At 39.1% G+C, this 8407-nt stretch overlaps 1 long non-coding RNA gene and 1 other non-coding gene across 2 annotated transcripts; both read left to right on the forward strand.

The window, feature by feature from the left end:
- Window positions 1-5146: 5146 nt before the first annotated feature.
- LOC115167394 (uncharacterized) lies at window positions 5147-6858 on the forward strand. Its single transcript, XR_003870486.1, has 2 exons — window positions 5147-5195; window positions 6016-6858. It is a non-coding gene; the product is annotated as an uncharacterized LOC115167394 (long non-coding RNA).
- A 287-nt stretch (window positions 6859-7145) lies between these two features.
- trnam-cau (transfer RNA methionine (anticodon CAU)) lies at window positions 7146-7217 on the forward strand. The gene has a single exon. It is a non-coding gene; the product is annotated as a tRNA-Met (tRNA).
- The last annotated feature ends 1190 nt before the right edge of the window (window positions 7218-8407 follow it).

The raw sequence follows: 8407 nt of genomic DNA on the forward strand, positions 1-8407 counted from the left end.
GTCTGAACTGAGTACACTGTCCTAGTCTGAACTAAGTACACTGTCCTAGTCTGAACTGAGTACACTGTCCTAGTCTGAACTTGGACACTGTTCTAGTCTGAATTTCTTCAAGCATTTATGTGCTGATATGAAGTGTTATGCAACGTTGACGTCACTGCATGAAAGTGTATCCTAAACCAACAGAGATTCTACCGCATTCTGGTTTGGTGTACTGACAGGGTTGTTGATTGGTTGGTATGCTTCCAGGTGTGTCCTGTATGTTCAGCCATGCCTTGGGGGGACCCCAGCTACAAGAGCTCCAACTTCCTCCAGCACCTCCTCCACCGGCACAAGTTCTCCTACGACACGTTTGTGGTGAGGATAAGGGTTGGGGTCTGGGCTCTGTGTCATCTGTTCTTTTGTCAATAATCATATTGTCTCAGCCAGCAGCAGCAGCCTCTTCACTTCCTGTATACTGGGGAGGAGGGGAGCTTGGCCGCCAATAAATGTTGCAATTCAAAACCACTGCAATGCAAACCAATGAGTACAGCATGGCCATTTTTATTATTGACCAGAAAGCATGAAGGTTCCCAAAAATAAGGATTTAAGGTATTTTCTTTGACTATACTTTTCACTGTTCAAATTAAACGTTTTCAAACTCCAGGAAAAAGCCATCACATTACACATGTTCTGGTAAAAGTGGCACAGATTAGTTCTGTTAAAGTTTATTCTCAAGTGCATCATTTGATGGCTTTTTGATTAAGAGAGACTACAGTTGAATGTCTTGACCTCATTCTCAGTGTGATAATCGTACCACTAGGTGACAGTCTAGACATGACCAGTTAAACACAGAGAGTGAGGTCATCCTTATATCCCCATCATGACAACAACACACTAACATTTGCAACGCGAATCAAAACAAACTTTCAAATATCGCCTTTTTGTATTCAGAGTTCTTGTAAATACTTGCACTTGTCACATTTTTCTACATAATTGAACTATAGATTGTTCTTATTTCATAGTTAAGAAACAGAATTATAGTACTGCATTTATTCTTCACACTGCTGTTACTCTGCTGATATTTTTATGAAGCACCAAACAAGATACAATATATTTTTGGAAAATGTTTCTGTTTCAAATGGTGTACAAATAATAAGAAACATGTTTATTGGAGATATGTTTGTGGTTTTAGCACCTTTTTCAAAGTACCCATTGGTACTGTACTGCTGGCATCAAACAGTTGTTTGCAGGATTTTAGGGCCTATGTGTAATACACTGTCTCAAACACAAGAGGGCACCCCAGTCTCAAAATAGACCGGGCACATGTCAATAGTCATTCAAAGCCGTGTTCTTCAGTCAGTGTTACTCCAAGTCATCATGTTTATACCCATGCACAGTATTGTGAAAAATGCCCATGTGTTGCCTAAATGTATGACCTGTTTGGTTTAGTGCCCACTAGGAGAAGTGCAAAAAGTGAAATATTATGACGTGAGTATTGTTGGATAAGTCTATCCTTGTGGTGGAATTGGTTGCTGCCCCATAAGAGTCCAGTTTTATGTTAATTATTGTCTTGAACACCAATGTTGGTCTGATAGTAAAATGCAAATGTAAAAGTGTACATTGCTACACTGTACAGAATCCGTGCAATATTGCTAGGCCATTTACCTTCCAGGATCCACACTGCTCCTGTCTCAGTGGGGTCTCCCCAAAACCCATTGGTCAGAGCTGTGAAAATATGTTTGAATATACCATACACATTCCAGGCCTGTTACAATCAATATGTTCCAATGGCTTCTTGAGCATAGGACGGTTGAGCTAACGTAGGCTAATGCGATTAGCATGAGGTTGTAAGTAACAAGAAAATTGAAAAAAAGGGGTGCATCCTTAAGCGGTTAATTATAGACATCCACTTTTTGATAGCGCAGTAATTATTCATGTTGGATTTAAACAAAACTGTGCAGAATATCTGCATATTCAATCACATGACATCCATTTCTTTAAAGGCACTTTGCTTCAAAGGGATAAAATTATAAAATATGTTTCCCCGAAGTAATGTCCAATTAAAAGCCATGGTTGAATAATAGTGTACCCGTTGAGCTAGCATTGATCTATAGCAGTGGAGGCTCCTCAGTGGAGGAAGGTGAGGACCATCCTCCTCAGTGAAGTTTCTTTTATTTTAAATAGTGAAACATAAAAATCATTTTTAGATAAAACTATACTAAATATATTCATAGGTCACCAAATAATAGATTAAAATAGACTGCTTTGCAATGAAGGCCAACAGTAATTGGGGTAGCACCATGGTGTAGCCGGAGGACAGCTAGCTTCCGTCCTCCTCTGGCTACATTGACTTCAATACAAAACCTAGGAGGCTCATAGGCCTCACCCCCTTCCATATACATACATGGTAATTATGACCACTTCCGGAGAACGTCCTCCTACCAATCAAAGCTTTTTCAGTATGAACTGACATGTTGTCCATCCAATCATGCCACAGATCATTATGGGGGGTTCTATCTATTGAGAAGCTTGGTGACATTGTTGGAAAGAGATTAAGAGTGATATTTGAGCATTTTGGGGATATTATTAAATTCAAATTTGTTTTTTTCAAATTACTGGAGATAGAGGAGGTATATTATACATTGTTTTCTTGGTTTAAGAACTTTCTTTTTGTGTCCAGTTAGTGCAATTTATTTACATTTGCCCTGCTAACTTCAGTAGCTAGCTAGGTACCAGCGCGAGTGTGCAGTTTTCTCTGCCAGAATGATAGAATGGCCAATGCTGCCAAAAATGTTGTGGACTTTTTGTTGAAGAACCCCTTTCATTCTCTGGGGTACACGGAAAAGGTGCGAATTAAAAGTGAGGATCGACCTCTGCCTGAGATAAGTTTCATGAAGAAGGATGAAAAGGTGAGGGTGTTCAATACCAACTGGTATCCAAAGTATAGCTGGTTAACAGGGAGCCTCTCATCAAGCCACCTCTATTGCTGAATTTAGATTCTGGCCACTAGATGGCTGCGGTGTATGTGCAAAGTTTTAGACTGATCCAATGAACCATTGCATATCTGTTCAAAATGTTGTATCAAGACTGCCCAAATGTGCCTAATTGGTTTATTAATACATTTTCAAGTTCATAATTGTGCACTCTCCTCAAACAATAGCATGTATTATTTCACTGTAATAGCTACTGTAAATTGGACAGTGCAGTTAGATGAACAAGAATTTAAGCTTTCTGGCCATATCAGATATGTCTATGTCCTGGGAAATCACATTAGCCTACGTTAGCTCAAGCGTCCTGCGGGCGGGACACCGATCACATAGATGTTAAAGAGCCTCCCGAGTGGCGCATTAGTCTAAGGCACTGCATTGCAGTTGTGCCACTAGACATCCTGGTTGGAGTCCAGGCTCTGTCGAAGCTGGCTGCAACCGGGAGACCCGTGGGCGGTGCACAATTGGCCCCACGTCGTTCTGGTTAGAGGAGGGCCAGCAGGAATATTCTTGTTCCATCGCGCACTAGTGACTCCTTTGGCGGGCCGGGCGCAATTAACGCTGACACGGTCCCCAGGTGTATGGTGTTTCCTCCAACACATTGGTGCGGCTGGCTTCCGGGTTAAGAGCGCATTGTGTCAAGAAGCAGTGCGGCTTGGCTGGGTTGTGTTTCGGAGGATGCACGGCTCTCGACCTTCGTATCTCGAGTCTGTACGGGAGTTGCAGCGACGTGACAAGACTGTAAACTACCAATTCAATACCATGAAAGAGGGCAAAAAAACAACGTTAGATTAAAGAGAGAGGTTCGCGTGCGCTCAAGTAGGCTTTCCACTTTCCTCCGTTTTATTTAGCAAAGATGATAGATAACACGTAATCAGACACAAGCAAAAACTCATGAAGTGTTGCAGCAGCCTAGCCTACACCGTATCATTAGAAATCTGACATGCTTTATGGGATGAAAACGAGACTATTTTTCAGTCTGGTCATCTGTAGGCTACGAATAAAAGCAGCTGCATTCAGCGAATGCGCCCTGTCCATCTGGTCAGGGTAAACTAATTGGTAACGTTATGTATTTATAGTCCATTTGTGTGTCAGGAGAAAATGTGAATGTGATCAAATTTAGTTTATATTCAAAATTGGGCTGGCTAGGCTGCCTATAAGTTTTTAATCCAAAATTATTAACGGGAATTAATCAATTAACGTAATAGTGATGACAGATGTGAGTGCATTTTTTATGCAAACATGCATAAAGCAAGCTCAGCACTGTAAATTCTATTATCTATCAGTTGTTGTCTGGGTAGAGGAAATCCCCCTCCTAATCTAGTCTAAATATAATTTATATTAAGAAATATAAGGTAGCTACAGTTGGACTGGGTTTTCATTCTCCTCAGAGCCAGGAGTTTTTTTTCAGGAGTTTTTTTAAAACCATGTGACCTGATTAGGATAAACTGGTCCCATCATAGCCCATATAAAACCTTTTTACAACTGATTAATCACTGTCATTCCTTATAGGGTCCAGAGTTTTCCTAGTTAGGTTAACATATAAGGAAAAACTCCAGGCCCCAGGGGCTAAAAATTGCCCCACCACTCTGGGACCTATGGTGCCACTAGTCTGCTTGCAGTTGTCCGTTATTGTCAGGTATGTGGATGATCAGGTCTTTATTCAGGAACGTTTCTTGGGCCACTTTGATGTGTCAAGTGGGCGAGATGCGCAGTCTGTGTTTGACTTTATGAATTTTGAGATGTCTGAGTTTAAGTTCATAGAGAAACTCGTTGTCCCAACCTAAGATGGTGCAGCTGTAATGGAATGTATCTGCTATTTGTATTTCCAGCTAAGTCCCCTCCTGTTCCCTGATTTAAGAGGTGATGACTACTCCACTCCACTACCATTGTCAACTTTCTCCTGACATGATCTGAAGCCTCGTCTCATGTGCCCACTCATCCACTGGCACATTGAATATTTCCCCTCCAAGCACTGTGAGTACCCCTATCAATTTTCTCTCGTTACTGTATGTAGAGTCAATCACAAACACAATCACATTATTACACATCAATGATTTTACTCCTTGCTTGGACTAACTCATTCTCAGCTCTTTTGTCTAACTGTGTAGTGTGTTGTGTTATTGTTTTTTGTCTTCCCAGTCAAATCCTGTCCTGCACTGGTCAATCCTGTGAACACCTCAACTCATGCCTCATTCAATCACTGCTGTGATCCCTTTCCAACACTGTGTAAGTAGCCGTCTCATTCCCATTCCCCATAATTTTGTACTATAAATGTCTTTATTAAATGCTTTAGCTTAAAATAATTAGTCTTTGATGATTTTTGAAACACTTTGTCATCACCGTGGGTCTCCCATCCTCCTCAATTTGTCAAGTCAACAGCCTCCATTGCCAAACAAGTTGCCACATTGCCAAAGAAGAAGACAAGAGTTGTTGAAATACTGAAGTCTAAGTACATTTGCACTGCTGTCTTTCTGATAGAAGAATTTCTATGTTTAAAGAGAATGATTAAATAATTCTACCCTGAAACCTAATTATTAGTGATATGGTTTATGTAGCCTGTATAATGAGTAACTAAAATGTTCAGCATAAATCTAACTAGGTTGGAATGGGGAAGAGAGGAATGTTGGTCTGTGTGTTTAAGTAAACACCAAGAATCATTCAACTGTGGTTGACCTGCCCTAGCTTGAACTCTGAGGGTTTAAGATATGAGAGGGAGGACCCCTCAAGGTTTCCCTAATCTCAGAGGAATGAAACTGTCGGCTGGGTAATGATCTACAGTGTTGAGGGTTCTGGGGGAGAAGATAACTAACTCTCCTTAATGTTTGCGTGTATGTGTGTGCGTAAATAAGGAGCTTAGTATATAATAGATGTCTTTGTACAATGGACTTCAGAGCGCCCTCGTGAACTCTGAGTTGCAGACGGAGTATTTTAATTGAAGTTAACATTGAGAACATAATTCTCTTAACACTTTCTCTTTCTGTTTCTCTCGCTCTCTGTCATTCACTCTCTTCCCACCTCTCTCTCTCTCTCTCTCTCTCCATGACAGGTCTATGTACAACTCTATGCACAAGGATTACTTTTAACAATTTCCACAGAAAATTTTACAAAAACAAATTTACTTGAAGATCAGTGCAGATGCAAAGTTTGGTAACAGAAGGACGGTTTGTACTTTTTTTGTCGTCATTCTGTTACGAAACTTTGAGTTGTATGGGTTGTTTAACTTGGGCAATCATTGGGTTTTGTTTTACATATATCTTAAAGTGACTGATATCCAATGCAAGGACAGGCTGATCTTCCTGATGGACCAATAGAAAATTCTCCTTAGTCCAGGAGTAGGCTTAATGTTTGTCTCCTGACATGCTAACTGGACTGGTTGTTCTGTTTATGTTGAGTAAATGGCAAATGTATCACCTATGCTGCCATTGTATTATTTTCATCTAACAGAAATCCATTGTATCATGTTTGAGTCCATGATGTAGGCAGAAATACTAAACACACACTATAGTTATATCTTCACTAGATTCCTGACATCTTCAGTTTTACACTATAATAGACAAGCATTCTATCCTTTATTATACAGGTAAAGCAATAAAATACTGGGTCATGTCTTATGTCATTGAAAATATACCTGATATTAATGGCATTTGCAAAGAGAACTAAGAAAATGCATACATCTCTAGTAAATGATGTGATCTCAAAGTACGCAATTACATATAAGCCCAAAGACTGGGGAAGTGGCCCTGACACTGAATGAGAAAGGCCTTAGTTTATATATAACCTGTAAAAAAAAATGGGGGCAGTGGGTGATAGTATAATACTTGTGCCGTTGGATTTCCATCAGATGCTTTATTTCATATTTTTTAAATACAATAAAATATGTGAATCATCATTTGAGTCGTTTTTTTTCTCACTTTCATGTGGTTGTAAATAAAATAAATGACTTGATTTAAAAACATTTTTTTATTTTAGACAGAAAATGAATAAGTTAGTTTAATGATATACATTTTGTCATTAGATTTATCTATACTTATTTTACTATGGCAGTGGAAGGAGTATTGTTATTTTCAAATTCTCTTCAAGGAGCCGATAAGATCTTCGCTGTGTACACCATAAACTCATCCGACATGATCAAAAGCTACATTTCAAATACTACATCCCCTCCACCTCTTACCAGACAGCAGAGTGGCGCAGCGGAAGCGTGCTGGGCCCATAACCCAGAGGTCGATGGATCGAAACCATCCTCTGCTATGTGTTTTACATGTGGACAATTCAGCGAAGGAAAAACACCAATTAAAAATATGATATAAAAGCCTTTATGCAATAGAAATGATACCTACATACAGTTATGATTAGACAAAATAAAAGGATAACTTTGTTTTCTAAGAATGTGTTAAAATGGTGTTTGTAAGCAATACTATAATTTATATAATATATCAACTATAACTAATAGAATGGTTGAGTAAGACCACATTAATATTGCATCATCCTGAAGGGTAAATACCACCTTCTCATGGACAATGGATGAAATAACAGGTAATTTTATCTGAGCAATTCTAGAACTTCCATTAAATATTGAGAGCCTGTGTCTGTTAGCAAGAAGACTCCAGCTCAACTGAGGCACCTTTTCGTACATATAGTCAGTAAAAGGTTAGCCAAATAAAATTCGAACTAAAAGCACGTGTGAGTTTGTCATGGAACCAGCAGGTGGAAGCATTGTCTTCTAGCAGTTTGAAAAAGGGTTTGGGCAGGTGTTCATTTTGCGAGACTTCTAAATTTGGCCTGAAAATGTAGGGCTGCTGGTTTGAAACATTGGTCGGGAGATTATGGGTTGGACAAAAGCCCAAACTCTCCTCAACTCCTCCATCCTTTCTCCATGACCCAACCTGTACTCAGAGCATTTCATATTATTCCGTATGTATATCAAAGATACTCCATTTAATATGATGTTACATTTCATATAGTATGTATTATTTAGGAATGTCCATCATACATTTCATATGATATGAATTACAATTTGTATGACGTTAAGAATTTCCAAAACGTACTATACATTACAAATTAGCAAAATGTACAATATGTTAAGATTTTGCTAAACGTATGATATGTTACGAATTCCAATTTGTCTTTCACGTCTGACTCAATTTGTTTTAATGACTTTACACATTTATTTTGGGATCCAACACTGTAAACGTAATTTTACCTTTTTCAAAAGAAGGCGAGAGAGGACACAGAAGAGAGGACCCAGGACTTGAGCATAGCCTCCTCCCAGAAAGGAAGCACAAGAGTATCCTACCTGAGTCCTTCGCGGAAGAGTTTTGAGATCCACTATACCCCCTTTGAATCAGCTGTTTTTTACTGGGAGGAGAAAAGCACTCATATTTTAAAACAATATGCTACTTATCCTTTTATCTATAAAATGTCTAGCAAAACTAGCTACA

The sequence above is a fragment of the Salmo trutta genome, chromosome 29 (genome assembly GCF_901001165.1).
Source record: "Salmo trutta chromosome 29, fSalTru1.1, whole genome shotgun sequence".
In the NCBI taxonomy this organism is placed as follows: Eukaryota; Metazoa; Chordata; class Actinopteri; order Salmoniformes; family Salmonidae; genus Salmo; species Salmo trutta.